Source organism: Chlorocebus sabaeus, chromosome 21, assembly GCF_047675955.1.
Source record: "Chlorocebus sabaeus isolate Y175 chromosome 21, mChlSab1.0.hap1, whole genome shotgun sequence".
NCBI classification, from domain to species: domain Eukaryota; kingdom Metazoa; phylum Chordata; class Mammalia; order Primates; family Cercopithecidae; genus Chlorocebus; species Chlorocebus sabaeus.
In genome coordinates, this window is record NC_132924.1 from 123,042,733 (window position 1) to 123,066,886 (window position 24,154).

The 24,154-nt window shown below is 46.0% G+C and overlaps 1 protein-coding gene across 4 annotated transcripts in view; it reads left to right on the top strand.

Annotated features, from left to right (window-relative positions):
• Positions 1-19,237: 19,237 nt before the first annotated feature.
• GIMAP8 (GTPase, IMAP family member 8) overlaps positions 19,238-24,154 on the top strand; it is a 33,949-nt gene continuing 29,032 nt past the window's right edge. For 2 of the 4 annotated variants that reach the window (XM_073009493.1, XM_037990955.2), the window contains exon 1: positions 20,069-21,050. The gene's annotated coding sequence lies outside the window, so the exon portion shown is untranslated. The other 2 variants (XM_007983432.3, XM_007983431.3) reach the window with 2 other exon arrangements.

Genomic DNA, 24,154 nt, shown 5'->3' on the forward strand with positions numbered 1-24,154 from the left:
CGGAGCAAGAACACAGGGGTGTTCTTTCCATCTGGCCTTGGTTGCAGCATCTCCCAGGGGCATTGTATCCCTGGTGCTCTGGTTGGTGGAGAGTCATAGGTGCTCTTGTTAAGCGTCTGTGTGCATGTAGAGGAGAGTGCTTGGGAGGGACGGGGGGTGGCATCAAGGGCATCTGCAAACCTCGGGTGACTGGAAGATGGCCAGGTGGCTGCCTGTCTGTAGCTCGTGTTGTGAAACATCTTTCTGTGCCCACTTATTTGTGCTCGACCCTGGGCCACAAGTTTCTGGATAGTTACAGGGAGAGGTTCCAGCCACCCTGTTGGGTGCCTCAGCCCCATCCAACTCCTGATGTTTATTGTGGACCAGGTTGTAGACAGATCTTCATCAGTTGCCCCTGTGAGTCTTCTGTGCAGACACCTGCCTGTGGAGGAGTTGGTCTCTGGTTACCGTTTCAAGTCTCCGCTGTGGCCACAGCTTTCTTATCTCTCACTTTGGGGATCTCAGGAAACGAGAGACCAGGAAGAGTCTGCTATACAAAATCGTATTTGCTCAAGGCACCTGCATATCTCAGCTCATGTTTCTTAATCATTTTTCTGATTCTAAAAAGTCCATTACAAAACTTCAATAGGAACACAGTTCTAGCATTTGGGATTGGAGGAAGAAGTGTATTCAGCTTTCTACCTTCTTCCTGACCCTGTGAGCTTAGATCTGCTTCCACTTTAAATCTCTCTCATTGCAGGCCAAAGAGGAGTGGCCTTTCAGTGGCCCTCATGGAGCGGTAGGATGCTGAGCTTGGCTCTCTGCCACATTGTTCAGTTCCCACAGCAGCCTGGTAGGTCAGGGTAGTCACTTCCGTGTGAGAGATGAGGAAGTCGAAGGAGAAAGCTAGAGTGAGCCAGAACTGAGGGCTGATCACAAATTGGATGAGTAACTGAGATAACTAGGATGGCCCCTAGCTAAGGCTGCAGGCAGTACCCCAAGGAGACAGCTACCTTTTTGTTACAATTTTCCAGGGTGGGATAGAGCTTAGGAGGATGATGTGTCTGTCCCTAGGACTGTAGGTTGTTCTGGAGAAAAATAAGATGTTAAGGACTTTTTCTTTGTGCATATGCCTCAGGTAGATATCATGTGGGCCTAGGCAATAGGACCTAGGAGGGAGACTACCCTGCCCCCAGGCCTGCTGCTTTTACTCACGAGGCTGAAGGGTCCCACCCCAACTAACCACAGTCAGACACACTCTTCCTAACACACCTTCCTCCTGACCCCCTAGCTTCCCTCTTTGTCACTGAAGTCATAGACTTTTTGTTTGTTTGAAGAATTGTCAACCTAAATAATGAACGGAAGTGATTCTCCAAAGATGATGAGTTTATTTGGAAATGAGCAGCATGATTGTGATGCGGAGTGCCCGTGCCATGGCAGCCATGGGCGTATCCAGGAGGCTGAGGCAAGGGGAAACTTTTAAGGGCACAAGGAAGACTGGGCGCGGTGACTCAGGCACTTTGTGAGGCTGAGCCGGGTGGATAACTTGAGGTTAGGAGTTCGAGACCAGCCTGACAAACATGGTGAAACCCCATCTCTACTGAAAATACAAAAAATTAGCCGGGCATGATGGCGCATGCCTGTAATCCCAACTACTTGGGAGGCTGAGGCAGGAGAGTTGCTTGAACTTGGGAGGCAGAGGTTGCAGTGAGCCCAGATCACACCATTGCACTCTAGCCTGGTCAACAAGAGCGAAACTCGGTCTCAAAAAAATAAAGGCAAAAGGAGGAGTGCACCGGAGTTGTTGAGTTGTTTTTGAACAAAGAGAACATTGGTTACTGGGGCACAGGAGTTGAGGTCACTTTCTTAGTGGAGACGGCATGTGAGGCGAGAGTGCTCCAACACCAGGCTGGCCGTCCAATGACTCCTGTGGCAGGTTGCAGTTTGGAAAACCCTTGGAAAAAGTCCTTATTACAGGCATATGTACATCACAGCCTTCAGAGAGTCTTTGTAATAGTTCTTTTTTTTTTCTTTTCTTTTTAGAAATAGGGTCTTGCCTTGTCGCCCAGGCTGGAGTGCAGCGACGTGATCATAGTTTACTGCAGCCTGGGCTCAACTCCTGGGCTCAAGTGATCCTCCTGCCCCAGCCTCGCAAGTAGCTGGGACCATAGGTGTGAGCCACTGTGTTTGGCTGTAATCGTTCTTATTGTAGGTGCAGGTGCATGAGAACCCTCTCTTCTTAGGCTCCTGACTCTACTTTGCTTGGGTTTGACACAAGTGACTCCATCTTGAAATGGACAACTGGCACAGAATAGAGCATTTCAAGGGTAGTTTAGATGGCAACTTAAAAGAAAGGTAAAGAAAAATTAAAGAAAAAATTAAAGGTAAGGAAATATTTAGACTTTCTAGTGACTTCAGGAAGGAAGGGGAACATGAAACCAAGAAAGAGAAGTGGTTATCAGAAACTAAACTGCACGAGGCTTGTGAGGTTTCCCATGTTCCTCCTGGAACTTCCTCCCAGTCTCTATTCTGCCGTCTGCTCTGGGAAAGGGCCTCTCTCCTTTCATGGCCTAGAAAGCGTGGCACTGAGCTGTTCTTTGGGCTGAGGTGGGTATCTGGGGTACTGGTGGGGACAACCAGGCCCTGCCTTCCTGGGTACCCCTTGCTGCTTGTCACCAGGCCCTACCGTCCATACTGTGAGGGACTGAAGGACTGACTCCTATTCTTTCCTGTCCTCCATTCATACCCATGCTGTTGTTCATCTTGGGTGGACTGTATTTCCCTGTCCATTGAATTTGGGTTTGGTCTTGTGACTTGCTTTGGCCACTGGAATGGGGCAAAGTGAGAGGGTTCCTAGTTTCAGCCCACCTCTTGTAAGACTCTGCAGGCTTCTGCTGGCCTCCTGGGCTTCTGCCCTTGCCTGGGAGCTTTCCCTGGGTGGCTTCGGTTCCTTCTACTTGGTACCTGAAATGAAGACACATGGGACAAAGCCACTCCAGCTGACCTAAAGATGAACAAGATGAAGCCAGTGGACCCACAGATGACTGAGAAATGTGTTTATTGCTGTATCTATGCCATGCCGATTTTTGTGGTTGTTTGCTGTATGTCACTATTTTGGCACTAGCTATATATTCCCTTTTCCTTCTTCTCTGTACTCTAGTCTGAATTAATGCCTCTTTGTTTTGTCTCATTTGCCATTGCTTTTCACTTTATTACAAAAGCATTGCAATTTATACATTGAAGCAAAAAAGAAGGGTGGAATCCCCGAAATTCCATACCCTTCTGTGAATACACTGGTGTCTAGACTGTTGGAATATGTTCATTTAGCCTCTTCTCCTATGTACATTTAAAAAATGAATCAATTCTTTTTTTTTTTTTTTAAAAGCAAATTGTTTCATTTAACAATACATGGTAAATGCACTTGGTGTTAGTGCTGTCCTCAGAGTTCTGTGGCGCGTTTTACAGTCTTCCTTTTAGCACCCTCCTAAAGATGTTGAAGGAGGCGGGTGGTGGGGTCACCTGACTCCTTCACCGGGAGCATCCTCACATCCATCTCTTTCACACATTGGGGTTTCACATGCGTGCTTATTTGCAAAACAGGGCTCTGCTACAAAAATCACCAGTTGAAAATCATCATCTAAAAACTCCTTTTTATGTGTTTTAATTATATACCATGTAACATTATAACCAATCCCTTAATTGAAAATTTAGGTTGTTTGGGGTTTTATAATTAAAATCACATGCTTATGGCTTATATTTGTATATACTGTTAATTATTTCCTTACCATAAATTATTAGAAGTGGACATATAATTTCTACAAGTGTAGGTATAAAATCCTGGCAGTAGAATTCCTAAAAATGGAAAGCATATGTACATTTAAAGGCTGCTAAATTGCCAAAATACCCTCCCCAAGCCTTATCAGTTACTCTTCCACTGGCAGTGATGCCGGGTAGAACCTCTGACTGGCAAATGAACGTTTGTATCTTGTGGTTTTAAATTACTGCTCTTTACCAATTAAATGAGACTATTTCTTCATATAGTTATTACTATTTGCATATCTTGTTTGTGAATTTTTTGTTTATGTGCTTTGAGCATTTTTTTTGACTAGGATGTCATCTTTTTCTCATTGATTTATAATACCACTTATATATGCTTTATTAGAAAGAATGCTGGATTATAATTTGATGTATAAAGACGGTCTGGCTGGCATTACAGATTAGCAGAAAGTAAAGGATGAAATATTCAATAAACAATGATAGGACAATTAATTATTTATATGAAAAAATAAAATTACATATATAGTTTTTTAAATTATAAGTTTTATAATTATAAATTACAAAAAATAAGAACACTCTGTCGCTCAGGCTGGAGTGCAGTGGTGTGGTCTCGGCTCACTGCAACCTCCACCTCCCAGGTTCAAGTGATTCTCCTGGCTCAACCTCTCGAGTAACTGGTAGGTGCGCCCCACCATGCCCCACTAATTTTTTGTATAGAGATGGGGTTTCACCCTGTTGGCCAGGCTGATCCCGAATTCCTGACCTCAAGTGATTCACTTACCTTGGCCTTCCAAAGTGCTTGGATTACATGTGTGAGCCACCGGGTCCAGCCAGAAAATTACATTTTTATCTCTCTCTATTCACAAAAATATTTCACTGTGGAAAAAAATGAAGCTTATAGAAGAAATATGAGGAAGATTTTCAGTTTTTAAGGTACACACAAAAAGCACAAATCGTAAAATATTGATAATTTTGACCAGATCAAAGTTCTGTATAACAGAAGACATTATAAACTACATCAAAATACAAGCCAGAGACTTTGGAAAGAGTGGCTTTGGAAAGACCTGCAATACATAAAAGAGTAAATTATTAGTATAGATGCTCCTTGATTTACGAAGGGATTATGTCCTGATAAACTCATTGTAAGTTGAAAATATAAATTGAAAAGGCATTTAGTATATCTAACCTATGGAACATCATAGCTTAGCCTAGCCTACCTTAAACATGCTCAGAACAGCCACCCACCTGAGCCTATAGTTGGGCAATAGTCATCTAACACAAAGCCTATTTTATAATAAAGTATTGAAAAATCTCGTGGAATTTATTGAATACTGTGGAGCATTATGAGAAAGTATTGTGCCATGTATTGCTAGCCTGGAAAAAGATCAAAATTCAAAATGCAAAGTACAGTTTCTACTAAATGCATATCACTTTCTACTATTGCAAAGTTGAAAAATTGTAAGTCAAAAAATCCTAAGTGTAAGTCAGGGGCTATCTGTACATAGAACATAGAAAAATGGGGGCGGTGGCTCACACCTATAATCCCAGCACTCTGGGAGACCGAGGTGGGAGGATTGCTTGAGCTCAGGAGTTTGAGATCATCCTGGGCAACATGGGAAAAGCCCATCTTACAAAAAAAATACAAAAATTAGCTGGGCATGATGGTGCAAGCCTGTAATCACAGCTACCTGGGAGATTGAGTTAAGAGGATCACCTGAGCCCAAGAGACTGAGGCTGCAATGATCCGAGATTGCACTTCTGCACCCTAGCCTGGGCAACAGAATGAGATGTTGTCTCAAAAATAAAAAATAAGAACATGTAAAAATGTGGAATATAAAATATAGGATATAAAAAACTTACAGCATATCAAATGCCTATAACTTAATAGGGAATGTGCAGACAACCCAATAAAAAACTGGGCAAAGGATATGAATAGGCAAGACACAGAAGAAGAACATGACTGGCCAATAAACATTTAAAGGATGCTCAGCCTCACAGCTAATCAAACAACCTGATACCATCTCATACCCACCAGTCTGGCAATAAAAGTCTGATAATACCAACTATTGGTGAGGACGTAGAGAAATGATAATTATCAACCACTGTCAAACAGAAATGTAAGTTTTTATAAACAGGAGAACAATGTGATGATATCCAGTGAACTTTAAAATGTGCATTCCCTAAGACAAAGAAATTTAACTTTACAGCATAGACTCCAGGAGAACTCTCACATGTAGTTGCGTTAATTGCAACCTTATTTGTAGTAGCAAAAATTGGAAGCAGCCTGTAGGTTCGTCACTGGAAGGGTATATAAGGGGCTACAGCTGTATCTGAAATATTTTCACTTAAAAAATCTAGAGCAAAAATGACAAACTGTTTAGACTTAATGAACTGGGTGTTGAGTACATGGGTTATTTTCTATGCTTGTTCACACCCTGTAATGTCTTGTTTTAAAAAGATGATATTGTATTAGGAACCCAGGAATACCCCAATCCAGCTCGAGACCACAGTCAATCCTCCTTATTTTGTCTAGGCTGACCCCGGGGCTGGAATCTGTGGCACCTTCAAAAAGTGATGTGGAGGGTAGAAAGAAGGGTCACCTGTGGCAGGAATCACAGAGCAGTAAGGAAAATGGCCATAGGAAAGTCTCATTTGTTTTATGACAATTTTGAGATATGATTCACATGCCACAAAATTCAACCATTTAAAGTGTACAAGTCAATGGTTTTTAGTATATTCACAGATATGTGCAACCCAGCGCCACAGTCTGCCTAATGACATTTCTATCGCCTTATAGAGAAACCCCATACTTTAAGGATCACTCTTCATCCTCCCATCTCCTCCCAGCTCTAAGTAACCACTCATCTACTTTCTGTCTCTATTTGATGTAACTGGAATCATATAATAGGTGGCCTAATGTTTTCAAGGTTCATCCATATTGGATCATGTATCAGTACTTCATCCCTTTTTAGGGCTGAATAATATCCTCTTGTATGGAAATACTGCATTTTGTTTATCCATTTATCAGTTGATGTTGAGTTGTTTCCACTTTTTGCTTACTATAAATAATGCTGCTACAAACATGCAAGTACTAGTTTTTGAGTAGACATGTTTTCCTTTCTTTTGGGTAAATATCTAGGAATGTCATTGCTGGATCATTTGATTATATTTCACCACGTGAGGAACTGCTAGACTGTTTTCCAAAGTGACTACACAATTTTACATTCCCACCAGCGATGTATGAAGGTTCCAATTTCTCCACATTCTCACCTCTTCCACATTCTCCCCATCCTCACTCTCTTGTTATCTGACTTTTTGATTATAGCCATGCTTGTGGGTATGAAGTCATGTTCTCTTTTGGTTTTGATTTGCATTTCCTTTATGACTAATGATGTTACACATCTTTTCATGTGCTTTTTGGCTATTTGTGTGACTTCTTTGGAGAAATGACTATCCATATCATTTTCCCAAGCTAATTTATAGATTCAGTGCCATCCCCATCAAGCTACCAATGACTTTCTTCACAGAATTGGAAAAAACTACTTTAAAATTCATATGGAACGAAAAAAGAGCCCACGTTGCCAAAACAATACTAAGCCAAAAGAACAAAGCTGGAGGCATCACACTACGTGACTTCAAACTATACTACAAAGCTACAGTAACCAAAACAGCATGGTACTGGTACTAAAACAGAGATATAGACCAATGGAACAGAACAGAGCCCTCAGAAATAATACCACACATTTACAACCATCTGATCTTTGACAAACCTGACATAAACAAGAAATGGGGAAAGGATTCCCTATTTAATAAATAGTACTGGGAAAACTGGCTAGCCATATGTAGAAAGCTGAAACTGGATCCCTTCCTTACACCTTATACTAAAATTAATTCAAGATGGATTAAAGACTTAAGCGTGAGACCTAAAACCATAAAAAGCCTAGAAGAAAACCTAGGCAATACCACTCAGGACATAGGCATGGGCAAGGACTTCATGTCTAAAACACCAAAAGCAATGGCAACAAAAGCCAAAATTGACAAATGGGATCTAATTAAACTAAAGGGCTTCTGCACAGCAAAAGAAACTATCATCAGAGTGAACAGGCAACCTGCAGAATGGGAGAAAATTTTTGCAATCTACTCATCTAACAAAGGGCTAATATCCAGAATCTACAAAGAACTCAAACAAACTTACAAGAAAAAAAACAACCCCATCAAAAAGTGGGCAAAGGATATGAACAGACATTTCTCAAAAGAAGACATTTATGCAGCCAACAGACACATGAAAAAATGCTCATCATCACTGGCCATCAGAGAAATGCAAATCAAAACCACAATGAGATACCATCTCACACCAGTTAGAATGGTGATCATTAAAAAGTCAGGAAACAACAGGTGCTGGAGAGGATGTGGAGAAATAGGAACACTTTTACATTGTTGGTGAGACTGTAAACTAGTTCAACCACTGTGGAAGACAGTATGGCGATTCCTCAAGGATCTAGAATTAGAAATACCATTTGACCCAACAATTCCATTACTGGGTATATACCCAAAGGATTATAAATCATGCTGCTATAAAGACACATGCACACATATGTTTACTGCAGCACTATTCACAATAGCAAAGACTTGGAACCAATCCAAATGTCCATCAATGATAGACTGGATTAAGAAAAAGTGGCACATATACACCATAGAATACTATGCAGCCATAAAAAAGGATGAGTTCATGTCCTTTGTAGGGACATGGATGAAACTGTAAATCATCATTCTCAGCAAACTATCACAAGGATAGAAAACCAAACACCACATGTTCTCATTCATCGGTGGGAATTGAACAGTGAGAACACTTGGACACAGGAAGGGTAACATCACACACCAGGGTCTGTCGTGGGGTGGGGGGAGTGGGGAGGGGGGAGGGATAGCATTAGGAGATATACTTAATGTAAATGATGAGTTAATGGGTGCAGCACACCAACACGGCACTTGTATACATATGTTAACAAACCTGCACGTTGTGCACATGTACCCTAGAACTTAAAGTATAATAATAAAAAAAATTGGGTAATTTGCCTTTTTATTATTGAGTCATAACATTTCTTTATATAGTCTAGTTAGACACAAGTCCCTTATGAGATACGTGATTTTCAAATGTTTCTCCCATTCCATGCGTTGTATTTTCAGTATTTAAATAATGTCATTTGAAGTACAAAAGTTTTGATTTTGATAAAGCCCAATTTATCTATTTTTTCTTTTGTTGCTCATGCTTTTGATGTCATATCTAAGAATCTATTGTCAAATCCAACCATGAAGATTTGCCCTATGTTTTTTAGAAGTTGTGTAGTTTTAACTCTTATGTTTAGGTCTTTGATCCATCATAATTTTTGTATATGGTATGAAGTTAGAGTTCAATGTCATTATTTTTATATGTGGCTATCCTGTTATCTCAGTATGATTTGTTGAAAAGACTATGTTTTCCCCCATTGAATGGTTTTGGCACTGTTTTTGAAAATTAATTGATCATATATGTGAGGCTTTATTTCTGGACTCTGAGCTCTATTTTATTGATTTATGTGTTTATCCTTATCTCAGTATCACACTATGTAGATTACTGTTGCTTTGTAGTAAGTTTGGCAATCAGGAAGTATGAATCCTCCAGTTTGTTCTTTTATGAGAGTATTTTGGCTAGTCTAGGTCCCTTGAATTTTTTTTTTTTTTTTTTTTTTTTTTGAGACAGAGTTTCGCTCTGTCGCCCAGGCTGGAGTGCAGTGGCCGGATCTCAGCTCACTGCAAGCTCCGCCTCCCGGGTTCACGCCATTCTCCTGCCTCAGCCTCCTGAGTAGCTGGGACTACAGGTGCCCACCACCTCGCCCAGCTAGTTTTTTGTATTTTTAGTAGAGACAGGGTTTCACTGTGTTAGCCAGGATGGTCTCGATCTCCTGACCTCGTGATCTGCCTGTCTCGGCCTCCCAAAGTGCTGGGATTACAGGCTTGAGCCACCACGCCCAGCCAGTCCTTTGAATTTTTATATGAATTTTAGAATTAGCTTGTCAACTTCTACAAATAAGCCACCTGGGATTCTAATAGGGCTTTCTTGAATGTATAGATCAATTTTGGGAGTATTGCCATATTAACAATATTACATTTTTAGATCCATGAATATGGTGTATTTTTCATTTATTTAGACCTTTAATTCTTTCAACTATGTTTTTTAGTCTTTAAAGTATAAATTTTAAACTTTTATTAAATTTATTTCTCTTATTCTTTCTGGTGCCATTATAAATGGAATTGTTTCAACTTTATTTTCAGATTGTGCATTGTTTTGAAATATAATTGGTTTTGTATATTGACCTTGTATCCTGTAAGCTTGATGAAATTATTTATTCATTCTAATAGTTTTATTTAGTAGATTCCTTAGGATTTTCTGTGTAGAAAATTTCTATGTAATCTGTGAATAGAGAGTTTTATTTCTTCCTTTCAAATATGGATGCCTTTTAATTTTTTTTCTTTTTTTTTTTTTTTAGTGCTTAATTGCCCTGGCTAGAATGTCAACTTAATGCTGAATAGATGTGGCAAGAACAGCAATCCTTGGCTTGTGTCTAATCTTGAGGGAAAGCATCCAATCTTTGACTATTAAGTATAATTTTATCTGTGTGTTTTTTTGGTAGTAGATTCCTTGTATCAAATTGAGGAAGTCTCCTTCCATTCCTGGTTTATGAAATGTTTAATTACAAAAATGCATTAGATTTTGTCAAATATTTGTTCTGTATCTGTTGAGATTATTATGTGTGTGTATGTGTGTGTGCGTGTATTCTTAAAAGTCTTTTGATACGGTGTATTACATTAATTCATTTTCAGATGTTAAACCAACCTTGCATTCCTGTGATAATTCCCACTTTTTCATGGTGTATAATTCTTTTTCTATATTTATGGATTTGGTATGCTAGCATTTTGTTGAGGACTTTTGCATCCACACATCTATATTCATAAGAGATATTTGTTGTTCCCTTCCCTTCCCCTTCTCCTTCTCCTTCCTCTTCCCCTTCCCTTTACCCCTTGCAGGTCTTCAGGAGCACCTCTCACCAGTCCTTGGTCCCAGCCCATTGGCCTATTGGATCTGCCTTTCTTTTCAGCTTCCATAGGGAGCTCAGGGTATGGGTATCTGCTCTGAGGCCCCTGTGCTGCCTGCCCAGGAGCCCTGGGGAGCCATTTCTCCCAGGGGTCTCCCCAGCACCCTTGCTGTGCTGCTGGGAAGTGGGATGCGGCCCCTTCTCTCAGGGCTTCCTGGCCCGCCTCTCACTTGCCTTTCTCCTTCCATCAGGTATGTGGGTAGCAGGAAAGGGAAACCCTGGGGCCTGAGCGTATCCCCTACCTTCATCTGCCTGGCCATGTGTCTTCTCAGATCCCCTCCTCCCGTCATCTCTCTGAGGCTGATGCTGTTGGAAACAAGGTCAAGTTGCCTCTTCTTCTGATTCTACCTCTCTGTTCCATCAAAGAGCAGGAGCCTGCTAGTGCCCACATGGGAGGGCAGGGCCACCAGGGTGACAGTGCCCTGTGTGCAGGTCGAAACCTCAACACAGCGCTCGGCGGCACAGGGAGCTATCTATTGTGATTAACCCCAGCAAGGAGGGAGGAACGTGGCCACCAGCGATGCCTGGATTGCTGCTTGATTTTTCTAACCCTTTCCTACTTCTTGCCTGCAGGTGAAGAAGCAGCAGAAAAAAATGGAAGCCATTTTGGTTAACGGGTCACATCTTAGCAGTTGGCAGTGTAAGAAGGGGAAGGTTCCACTGGTCAGAAATGGAGACTGGGGAGAAGCTGAGAGCACGGAGGGCTTCAGGGGAGACCCTGTCCTTTGGAAAAGCAGGCAGTTTGCACTCGTGGTAGATGAGTGGGGAGGCCACTCAGACTCTCTGCCCCTTTGCATGTGCTGTGACCCGTTTCCAGTTTGACGTTGTGGAGAGCACCCCCAGGCACAGGCTATGTGAAAGGGTTTAAAAGTTTGGGGGCATGGCTGGGGGTCCCCACATGAAGGGTGCTGTGTAGGCTCCCATCTTTCCTGCTGGGAGCCAATGGCACTGGCTCCTGACCTGGGGACTAGCCCTGTGCCACGACGTGGGGACTCGCCTTATGCCCTGCGCCCAGGTTCCTGCTTGGTTCTGTGTCTCCTGGACTCATTTCCTTTCCAGGGTCCGCAACTGCCTCTGACACGATCACTGTTTTGGCTGCAGCCACAGCTTCATCTGCTTCAGCTCCGATATTTTCTCAGAACAGAGAGCACAGGGAAGCTGGGAGGAGTTCTCCTAGATGGGTAAGGACGGTATTTCTGGCAGCAGTTCTGGGGACCCTCCCTGATCAGCCTGTACCTCTGCCCTGGGTTGCGGGGTGCATTTCCAGGGAGGGGGTGAAGAGGTGAGAGCAGCTGGGGAGAGCCAGGGGCTGAGGGCCCTTTGCTCTCTGAAGTGTGGCATCATCACGGGTGCTGAAGGAGACACAGGGTGGCTGGGTGATCAGTCTCTGCCCTGGAATCTGTATTTAGCCCCTGTCGTCGTCTCAGGAGTGATGGAAGCTCCCGCTGGAGAACACTTTCTGGTCTTGAGCCTCCTGATCTCTTGATCCCTATGGCAGTGAGCCCTGACTCTTGCTCTTGTTGCCACCAGTTCATCTGTGGGTGTTGGCAGGAACCTGAAGGTGTTGACAGGGGTTGAGCGTAACATGTAGCCTGTGCTAGAATATGTGGGGGAATGTCCACAGGAGACGGGATGGAAGAGAGAGAAGAGGATGCCCCTGCTTCCAGGGGCAAGTGGGCACAACCAGAGGATGGGACAATGATCCCCTGGAGAATGGCCCAGGCTCCATCTAGACCTGGCTGGTCCCAGCCCCGGGCTTGTCCTAGGTCCTTGGCATCTGTGCTAGTAGCAACCCCAGGGCCACCCTCAGCGTCTCATGACTTCTGCCCTTCTCTGGTCCCTGTAGAAATTATGTTCAAGAGAAAACACCAGGGGGCCACAATGATAACAACAATAACACCACCACCAGTGCCCAGTGAATGTGAGGGCTGTCATGGAGAAAGCAGAGCTCCTGAAGGGGCCTCAGCTGAGAAAGGGCTAGAATTTCCTTTGTGGTTTGTGTGGAGTGGCTATGGAATTCAGAGGCAGAGCAGAATCTATCTGGGCTGTTGCGGCAGGAACCTGAGACTCCAGAGGGACCCTGGTTAGGCTCTCAGAGGAGAAGGAGCCTGGGAGAGTGAGCCAAGGAACAGGCCTTTGTCCCCAAGCCTGGAGCCAAGGGCTCTGTTTCCCTGGCCAGAGGCAAGGGGCGCCCTTTGGGGTCTCATGGTCTCATGGTTCAGGTGGCCTCTTCTCTCTTAGGCCTCTTCCTCCAGATCCCCACTCACCCCACGGGGCACAGCCCCATGTGTGGAGTCAGCCTTGACTCTGCCCTTCAGTGTCCCTGCTCATAGCTGGCTGCACTGGCTATCATTCCCCAGTCCCGCTTCTGGCAGGCCCCTACCCGGAGACAGACGCTGTGGCACCCACCACGACATGGGGGACCCTGGGCAGTGCTTTAGTGCTTGACAGACATTGGGTCCTCCGGTCCCCCTCCAATGCAATGAGCTAACAATTGTATCCCCATCTCACAGATGACAAAACTGGGAGGCAGCACAGCTCAGGAGCTTGTGTAAGTTCACACAGGGCATGATTGACAGGGCTGGGATTCAGATGCAGGTAGGATGCTGCCTTATCTCAGGCTCTGCTGCTCCCCAGACTTCTTGGCCCTGATGCTCCTTTCGAGGTTATGGAACTCTCTTGAATGTCTCTGTCGGCTGCTGCCAGCCGATTAATTACCCTGCATGAATGGGGACTATGGGTGACAGTTTCCTCTGTCCCAAGTTCTGGCTGAAGCCTCCATTCTATTGGGTTAGGAGCCAGATGCCTGAGGATCTGCAGGAGGCCAGGGCTACACGCTGAACGAGAACTTTACCTGGGTCACCAAGTCCTTCTGAGCACAGGTGCCACTCCCTGCAGTTAGGACATGCTGGCCGGGGTCTCTGACCTCCACCTGGAATGTTCCTGGAAGCCCCTGTGTGACAATCTCCGCCACAGTCAGCTGCAGCCTCACAGGCCTTGTGTCATTTGCCGCTATAGGACCAGGGAACCAGGCTGACCAGAAGGCCTACGAGGAGAAACAGTAAACTCCAGAGGCTGAGGTGGAAAGCCAGGTGTCCATTTCTCTGCCTGCAGACTGAGTCCCCAGAGAGCCCAGCGGCCATGGCAAGGTGTCAGGGGCCCTGGCACAGGGCAGGGCTGCGGGAAGGGCACATGGGTGGAACTGTGGGCATGTGACCAGGAAGCTGTGGCTCTGGGGGAGGGTTTGTGTCCCCGGGGTGTCTGAATGCAGCTCCGGGGTGGGGCCAGCCTGGGTCTGGAGCTCCTGCAGGCTGGTCTAGTGCCAGGCCCAGGGGATGGCAAAGTCAGAGACTGGGGGACTTTGCCTCTGCTCGCTGTGTCCCCAGTGTTAAGAGCTGGCTCAGGACTGGGTGGGTGTCCACATCAGAAGAGGGGCTTAAGCCATGAGGATTGAGGCTTCCCTCCAGACCTGAGTGGGTGGGGAGGGGTGGGGGTGAGGGCTGTGGTCATACCTGTTCCATCCACTCCCTGGAATGTTTTTCTCATTCCTCACTCGCTCATTCTTCCATCTCTGGTGTGCCAGGCCCCGTTTTGGTGCTGGAATAGAGTCATAAGCAAGACAGACACAGCCCCCACATTCAGAAAGCTTTTGTTTGGTACAATGCTGTGGAAATGAATCTCGATCAAATATTACAGAGGAACAATTTGGAGTGGAGCTCAAATCATTCCAGAAACTCACTTTTTAAAAATTTTATTTTATTTTGTATTTTTGTATATATTTTTTGAGACAAGGTCTTGCTCTTTTACCCAGGCTGGAGTACAGTGGTGCAATCATAACTCACTATAGCCTGTACCTCCTGGGTTCAAGTGATCCTCCCACCTCAGCCTCCTAGGTAGCTGGGACCACAGGTGCACACCACCAAGCTCAGCTAATTAAAATTTTTTTTTTTTTGTAAAGATGGAGTGTCTTTTTGTTTCCCAGTCTGGTCTTGAAATCCTGGCCTCAGAGGATCTTCCCTTCTTGGCCTCCAAAAGTGTTGGGATTACAGGTGTGAGCCGACACATCCAGCTGTCCTCACTTAAATTTTTTTTTTTTGAGACAGAGTCTCACTGTGTTGCCCAGGCTGGAGTATAGTGGTGTGATCTTGGCTCACTGCAACCTCTACCTCCTGGGTTCAAGTGATTCTCCTGCCTCAGCTACCCGAGTACCTGGGACTACAGGAGTGCTCCATCACACCCGGCTAATTTTGTACTTTTAGTAGAGACGGGGTTTCACCATGTTGACCAGGCTGGTCTTGAACTACTGACATCAAGTGATCCACCCGCCTTGGCTTTCCAAAGTGCTGGGATTATAGCGGTAAGCCACCGCACCCGGCCCTCACTTTTTATAGGTGAAAAAATATGGAGAATTTGGGAAAATCCCAGGAAGAAGAACCAGTAGTGAGGTGCTGGGAAAACCCTGGGAGCATATGAAGCTGCTGTGGAATTTTACAGGAATTGCCCCTCCCTCTCTGTTTGGGTGATCCTTCTCTTTTGGTGGATTTTTTCATTTCAAAATCAGGTCTCTTGCCAGCTTTTAACTACCATTGACTCACAGTTTTTACCTTCACAAAGCTGTTTGCTACCACTATCAATCACTTAGAGTTTAAGAACTTTCTATTTCCACTCCTGATTATTGTCTGTGGGCCTCTTGTGCCTGCCTGTATCTCTCTAGAATCTTCTAGAAGCAACTTGACTCTTTTAGGCCTTTGCTGCCAGCTAAGAAGGTGAAGAAAAGTCACCGTTGCAATAAAAAGAGGGCACTTTGTCTCACTTGGCAATAAACCACCACCACCAGCAGCAGCAATAGCGGCACCCCCCACCCCCACCAAACCAAAAACAAACAAGAAAAGAAAAAGGAAACCTGTAAGCAAAGCTCAGGGGAGCTGTGTTGAATGTAGGTACAGAGTGGGGTTGAGGGCTGCAGCTGGGCACAGGGTGCCTGCGCCCCAGCAAGAGTACAGGCTGGAGGAAAGTCATTCTTTATCATCTCATTGGCCCTTGGATGGTGTCGACAAGATTTAAAAATGTTTTTATCCTCTTTATTTTTAGTTGTTTTCAGTGGGAGGATGGGCATGAAGAATCCTTGGGAAACAGGAATCAATCAAGACCTTTGGACGCCCCTGCTTGCTCTGTGTCTAGAAGCCTCAAGCCCAGCATCCCCAGGCCGATGTGCTCATCTCTAGTAAAACACCAGCCTCTCAACCCTCTCTCCATAAAGGCCGCTAGAAAGTACTGTGATGCCAGGCTGCTCCACATCCAGGCAGCCTGGGTGACCACTGCCCTTTATGAGAATCAGAAAAAGGTGTCTCCCGAGTAGTTGGGATTACAGGTGCATGCTACCATGCCTGGCTAATTTTTGTATTTTATTAGAGATGGAGTTTCACTATGTTGGCCACGCTGGTCTCAAACTCCTGATCTCAAGTGATCCACCTGATTCGACCTCCCAAAGTGCTGGGATTACAGGAGAAGTTAAAAGTTTTAAAATAAGTATAATATTTCTTAATTACTATAACAGACATGGACTCCATTTGAACAAGATACTTAATTCCTTCAAAACATTGTCAAAACATACAAATTTAGTCACAAGACACTTTACTACCATCTGCCAAAGCTGTAGGAAACACACACATTTTCCATCTTTGAAATGAAACAACGTATAATAATGTTTTCCAAAATAACAAAGATGCCTCTGCAGTGAATAGCACTCCCTTTGATGTGGCAACTGGTCCAATCGTGGTAACAACTGCGAATTCATCTTTTTTAAAAATTCTTTTACTGTTTCTCTTCTTTTCTCTCCTCTTTTCTTTTCTTTTTTCTTGTTCCGAGACAGTCTCACTCGTGTCGCCCGGGCTGGAGTGCAGTGTCGGGATCTTGGCTCACTGCAGCCTCCCAGGTTCAAGCAATTCTCATGCCTCAGCCTCCCGAGTAGCTGGGATTATAGTCACGTGCCACCACACCCAGCTAATTTTTTGTATTTTTAGTAGAGACGGGGTTTAACCAGGTTGGTCAGGGTTGTCTCGAATTCCTGACCTCAGTTGATCTGCCGACCTCGGCCTCCCAACCTGCTGGGATTACAGGCATGAGCCACCAGGCCCGGCCTTATTGTTTCTATTTTCTAAATTTGTAATAAATCTGTTCCGCTTGCTGCTGTCTCTGTGTTAGTTCTCATTTCTAGCTTTGGCACTGCAGCAGCCTCCGACTGGTCCTTCCGGGTCCTTCCCTCCCCAGCCTGACTGCTTTTTCCTGCACCTGCCGGGCTGTCTTAGGGCTCCGATGGCGGTGGCGTTTGCCATTCTCCTTCTGCCTCAGGCGTCCTCTCTCCATCATCTGACAGGCAAATGTTTACAGCTCTTCAAGACTTAGGCATTACCTTTCCCGCGCGGCCTTCCCTCCACTGTGCCTTGCAGTCTTCTCCATGGCAGTACCTGCCACAGGAAATGGCGGGTCTACTGATTTGTTTATAAGTTTATTTCCCCAGTTGGTTGTTTTTCCGTCTTGTGGGGTTTACATCGTCTCCTCTTCACTTGCATGGCAGCCTGGACGCATCTCTGTCACAGCATATTACCTCGTTTCGTGACCACAGCGTAGTCTTTTCCCCATCCTCAGACTGAGTTAGGGCCCCTTGAGTCAGGAATTTGCCTTGCTAACCTTTGTGCCCTCTGTGTCTAATACGGTGCTTGGTCCTGGTGGATTTCTCCTTGCTTGCCTAACATGCGTCTTCCTGGCTTATTCGATTTCCGGAAGTCCAGTCCTTCTCCGCACTGTTTCACCTGCCTGCTGAGTCAGGGCTCTTAGCCCGCTGGGGAGCATTTTGCTGCACTTGTCATTAACCACAAAGCCACTAGAGGGCAGGGAGCCCCCATCCTTCCTCAGATCGGTGCCAAACCAGAACCCGGCAACCTTCCTTCTGCACGGAAATCAATTAAGCTGATTTGTTGAAAGATCATTTTGCAAAATGGTCAACTCAGCAAATAATCGACTTCCTGAATCTTTGAGGAGTTATTTGCAGCTTCAGTTTTACTCAGAGCAATCCCTGGATGCTTAATATTTCATTTAAGAATGAGTGAGCCTTTTCTTCTCTATTTTAGGGAAACAGTTTCTTGCTGAGCCTCTGTTAGTACCGCAGCGGGCATGAACTGCAGTACCTGGCTTAGGGTTTTTGTCTTATCATTTTAATGAGTTGGTTTTATGTGCATTGACCTACCACAAAGGAAGGGTTGGGGTTCTTCCAAAATAGATCCTCTTTTAATGAGGAGGCAGGTGGAGTGGGACATGGGAGGAGGGGCTTTGTCAGTTTTCCCCATCAAGATGTGTCCTGTGTGTCCCCAGACCTCTTCTTGGGCCATCCCAGCATAACCAGGGTTTCCTTCCGGTTCATAACAAGGTAGAGCAGCCCTCAAGGCTGGCGCATGAAGACCAGTCCATGGAGAGGGTGGATCCCTCGGGATGTGATAGGCTGACAGCAGCACCCCAAAGTCTGTGGTTTTGACTACTGTAGAGACTTCATATCTGAAGCATGCCCCTCTACTTCAGCCACCCCCACTGCTCCTCCTTCTGTGGGGTCCCTTTGGAAAGCTCAGCACCAACTCAGACATTTGGAAAACTGCAGTGAGCTCCAGTCCCTTGAGGCCCCAGCCTCTGCATTCCGTGAAGACAGCCCTGCGTGCTGAGTGCAGAGGGTTCCGCACTCACTTGGACGAACCTCGAGGGCATTCTGCTCAGTCTCAGAAGGGCAGACATTGTGGGACTCCACTCACATGAGTATCTGATGTTGCCAAAAATCATAGAAACAGGCTGGGTATGGTGGCTCACACCTGTAATCCCAGCACTTTGGGAGGCCGAGGCAGGTGGATCACTTGAGGTTAGGAGTTCAAGACCAGCCTGGCCAACATGGCAAAACCCCATTTCTACTAAAAATACAAATATTAGCCGTGTGTGGTGGCAGATGCCTAATCCCAGCTACTCGGGAGGCTGAGGCAGGAGAATCGCTTGAACTTGGGAGGTGGAGGTTGTAGTGAGCCGAGATCTCACCATTGCACTCCAGCCTGGGGAACAGAGCAAGACTCTGTCTCAAAAAAAAAAAAAAAAAAAAAAAAAAAAAAAAAATCATAGAAATGGAAGGTGGTTACGCGGGCTGGGGTTTGGGGAGGGGAGTTGGGGTGTAATGGGGAGAGTCTGGGTGCTGCAGGATGAAAAGTCCTGCAGACCTGGCACACAACAATGTGAATGTACTTTCTACCGTGGTTAAGATGGTACCTTTAATGTTACATCATTTTTACCCCAGTAAAGGTTTTTAAAGAAGTCTTCCTCAGTGTTTGACTTCCTTATGAAGTAGAGACCAGGGATTTGGGACACTATGTTCTTTCACAAAAGGGGTTTCATTTTGTGAAATATTTGAAAGCATCGAAGCATAGCATTTCACATGTTTTGCAAGCTGGGGAAAAGCATTCATTCCCTGAGAAGCAGCGCTGCTCTGTCAGGCTCGGAGTTCCCTGGGTTGTGGGTTTTAGGGAAGGCAAGGGAAGCGAGGAAGGACTTGTTAGAGGAAGTCCTAAAGGCCACTTCAGAGCACACAGAGGCCGGGAGCTGGCTTTGCTCGGAGCCTGTAGCGGAGCCACAATCTCTGTCCTCTCAGGAACAGGAACCGGCTTGACATCCTTCTCCTGCCCTATCCAAGCCCCTGTTCTTGCAGCCCTTCTGAAGCTCAGCCTGGCACCCGCCCCGGCACCCCAGCCCCTGGCCAATTCTCTGCTGTCATTTCTCCTCCCTCCTCTCAGTCTACAGCTGCGGGAGAGGCCGGGCTCCTCAGTTTCTGCTGTGTTGTGACTCCACAAGGCACTCAGCACCCAGGGAAGGTGCGTGTGTCCCCAGTGCTGGCTCCTCCCTGAGCCCCGATGGCTCTTGACGTGCTGAGCCTGTGGCCTGCACACGGAACTTCCTCTCCAACTGCATTTATGCCTCTGTGATTGTGAAGGCTGTTTCTAGAAATCTCGTCCTTTGCAGAAACACCCGAAACCCTCCTGCCAGGAGGACCAGGGCCTGGGAAGAGGGTCGCTCTCTGGTGTTCTCCCCTCACCCTCCTCACCTTCCTCACATCCTGTGCCCTGGGGGACCAGCAGCTGCTTCCACCCAGGTGAGAGATGGAGGGATAGAGCCAGGTGGATTGCAGAGCCTGGAGACTGGGACGCCATGGGACAGGACTGCAGTGCATGTGTGATATGTGCACACGTGTGTAGATGTGTGTGCGCTGGTGCATAGCTGTGGGGGAGGATGGGCTTGGCACCGGGAAGGTCGCCTGTTCAGCCATGGGAGAAGAGGCTGCTTGTGGGGTTGGATCGCAGGGACCCTGGAAAGCTTTCCTCTTGGTCCAAAGCGTGTCTCCCCAGCCTGGTGGGGAGCAGATTCCGCAGGATGGGGACAGAGGCACATTCCCAGACATCTGTGAGAGTGGCTGTCCTGAGAGAAGTTGCATCGGGGAGTGGGTGTGAGCCCTGAAGAGGAGGAGGGCTGAGGCTGGCAGAAGGGAGGAAGAAGCGGGCGGAAGGAGCCTGTCAGAAGCCCCATAAAGCTAGATGGTGCCGCAGAGCGGCCCCCAGGAGGAAGCCAGCGGAGCTCCTAAAGCAGGGGGTGGGGATATGCTGATTTTTCCATGTCTGCCTTTCTGGTATTTCCTGCCCCTTGCACAGTTAGGATTCTGTGAACTGGGCATTGGAGGGGTCAATACCTTACCAAAAACAGTATTTCTGATTTCATCTACATTTCAGCCAACCTGGCCCGCAGCAGTTAACCCCTTCCCTTCCTCTTGATGGCTGTCCTGCTGGGCTGGGCCTAAGGTCTCCCCCACGCTGGGCTCTGGAGCCATCTCCGACCACCCTGCTCTATAAGTGGGAACTGCGACTAGATGTGGGATGAATCCTCGCATGGCTGGACACTGTGCTCAGATGCCTGAGTCCACGTTTGCCTTGGGCTGTTTCCTGAGAAGGAGGCGGAGGCTGCCTTTACAGTCTTCAGTGAATTACAGGAAGAACGCTCTCTTTTTCTCTCAGTTGCTCTGCTGGGGCCTCCAGAGTGGCCTGGGAGATTGAGCAGAGGGAAACGTGGGCTGGCAGAGCGCGAGGGAGGGTGAGTTTGGGTTCCTTTTTGTCCTTAAGTGCACTTTCTACCGGCTGGGAAGCTGTATGTGTGGTAGGAGTGTGCATGTGTGCGTGCATGTGTGTGTGCGTGTGTGTGTAGGTCTTGACATCATGTGGAGCTGCAGGCAGGAGTCCAGCAAAGATTCATCGGTTTGGTCATACTCTGCTGGGGAACCATGCAAGGCTGTGCCGCCTAATTGGGAAAGAAATTTCTTTCTTCTTCAGGCCTGTGGGAGGCCTCTGCTTCCTTCAGCTTGCTGTTTACTCTCTAGTGTCTTTTTTTCTTACATTAATTTGCAGAGACATCTCACTTCACTTGCGTATATATATATATGTATACACACACACACAATTTAAGTCACTTCCCTTTTACCATTCAAAGTGACATCTCTTTTGTCTGCTTCTCAGTTCTTTTTATTTTTGCTTTGAGACGACGCTCTGTCGCCCAGGGTGGAGTGCAGTGGTGTGATCTCGGCTCACTGCAACCTCCACCTTCCAGAATTCAAGCAATTCTCCTGCTTCAGCCTCCCAAGTAGCTGGAACTACAGGCACCCACCACCATGCCCAGCTAATTTTTGTACTTTTAATAAAGATGGGGTTTCATCATGTTGACTAGGCTGGTCTCAAATTCCTGATCTCAAGGGATCTGCCCGCCTTGGCCTCCGAAAGTGTTGGGATTACAGGAATGAGCCACTGTGCTCGGCCTTCCTCTCAGTTCTAAAAACCATTTTTCTTCTTTTCTTCACGTTTCTGTCTCTCCTGTGATCATTCATTCATTTAACACCACGTATTGAGCATCTACTACATGCCAGGCACAATGTTAGGGCCTGGGGACACAGAACAAAACAGGCATGTTTGGAGTTTTGGCATATGCCATTATGGAGCTTTGTACCAGGGGTAGTACAGAGAAAATTTAGAAATGTAAAAATAAAATTAATAAATAATTATAAAATAATAAATAATATCAGATAGAATCAATGTTATTTAGAAAATTGAGGACAGACAGGAGATAGGGCATTAGCGTGAAAGCTTCTCTCCATAGGGTGTATCTGGGTGAAAGATGATCTTAGAAGACCCTGGTGCTGATTAGGTTTGAACCCACCAGAAGTATTTTTCCCCTGGTGGATGGTTCTGAGGTTCTGAGGTGTTTGAGGCTGCGGTGGGCTCTGCCTTGTGCCGTGCAGTCATCCAGATGATTCCAGAGAGAGGCCTCTGTCAAGGCCCTCATGGGCTTCGCCTCGCCCTTTTCGAAAGTGAGCTGTGCCACTGCCTTTACTACCTCCCTGGGTCATTCCCTGCAGTGCGGCCTCTTCCCTGAGTGCCACAGACCCCATTGTTTGAAAAGGTATGAACCACCAAATCACTGCACAGAAAAAGGGCTAAAGGACTTTCCCACTCTTCACTGTCTTTGGCGTATCTGCTGCATTTTGCTTGTTTTTCAAGTCAATAACCATCAACCCGGAAACAAGTATTTATCAGATACTTTCTCTATGTTGTAGATATGGTGGTGAGAAAAACAGAGCAAGTCCTTATTCTCACAGAACTCACTTCTAATGGTGGGAGACTAAAAAGCGTTAAGCAAGTAAATGCAGATGTGAAGGGTGGCAGTAGTGGGTGCTGGGTACGAGGTGGGGGTGCAGCTGAGGCACAGAGGAGTCACGACTCTTATGGTGGCAGTAGAGGGTGCTGGGTATGGGGAGGGTACCAGTGGAGCACAGAGGGGTGGACGGCTCTTAGGGTGGCAGTGGTGGGTGATGGGTATGGGGGGTGTCAGTGGGGCACAGAGGGGTGGATAGCTCTTAGGGTGGCAGTGGTGGGTGATGGGTATGGGGCGGGGGTGTCAGTGGGGCACAGAGGCATGGACAGCTCTTTAGTAGCGGATGGAGGATGGAGATGGTCTCCTGTACCAAAGGGATAGTGTGGTAGAGACCTAAGGGAAGTGCACATGTCTGCAGGGGAGAATGCCCCAGTTCAGATGAACAGCAAGCATGTTTGAAGAATAGCGCAGGCTGACATGACTGCGGCAGACAAAGTGAGGGGAAGGGAGTGGAAGATGAGGTCAGAGGGCAGCTGGGCGCAAGGTAGGGTCTCGTGACCACTATAAAGGCTTTGTCTTTTACTTTGAATGAGTGAAGAGCCATTGGAGGGTTTTGGAATGAAGCGTGACATCACCTGTCTCTTGTTTTAACAGGAGAGGAGAACTCTGGCTATTCATGGACATTAGACAGCAGGAGAAGGGTGGAAACAGGGGAGCAGTGTTAATATTACTGCAGAAGTCCAAAGAAGAGACGATGACAAGTTCAATCTGGAAAAGTCAGGAAAGGCTTGACATGGAGCCTCAGAGTCCTTGGACTAAGCGATGGAGAATGGGTAGGAACGTTCCAGGCAGACAGGAAGATGGGGTGCAGGCAAGGGTGTGCTGGACCATCTGAGAAGCTGTAGCTAAGGTGGCAGCGGAGGGATGGGGCCTTGACTGTGGAAGGTACCACAGTAACAGGCTGCACATTCTTTAAGAGCCTACAGGAACACCTACAAAAGTTTTACTGAGCCAAACAGTAAATCTCAACCAATGACAAATAGTTTATACAGACATTCTTCTCTGGTCACAATGCAGCATTTGGAATAAGTAAAAAGGAAGCCAATGTCTCAATACATTTTGAAATTTAGTAATCACTTCTCTTACCTTTGGGTCAAAAAGAAATCATAATTGAAATTAGAACATATTTAAAACTGGTCAACAAAAAAGAATGGAGGGAAAGACAACAAAGAATAGAAGGAAAGACAACAACAAAGCTATAAATGCAATGCAATGGCATTCAGCATTTCAACAGGACTTAAAGAAATTGACAGCTGATTTTAAAAGTCCTATATCAGATTAAAAAGCTGAGAGGAGCCAAGACAGTTTCGAATAATAGCAAGGTGTTGGGAGTTGCTCAATCAGTTAACTAAGACTTATTTTAAAGTTATACTAAAGTTATACTAATTAAGTAATATTGGCGTTTGGTAATGAAGGCATTCTGGTTCAGGAATACACTGAGTCCAGTGGACAAAACAGAGAACCTAGGGATAGAACTGTGGACCTACGGGCACTTG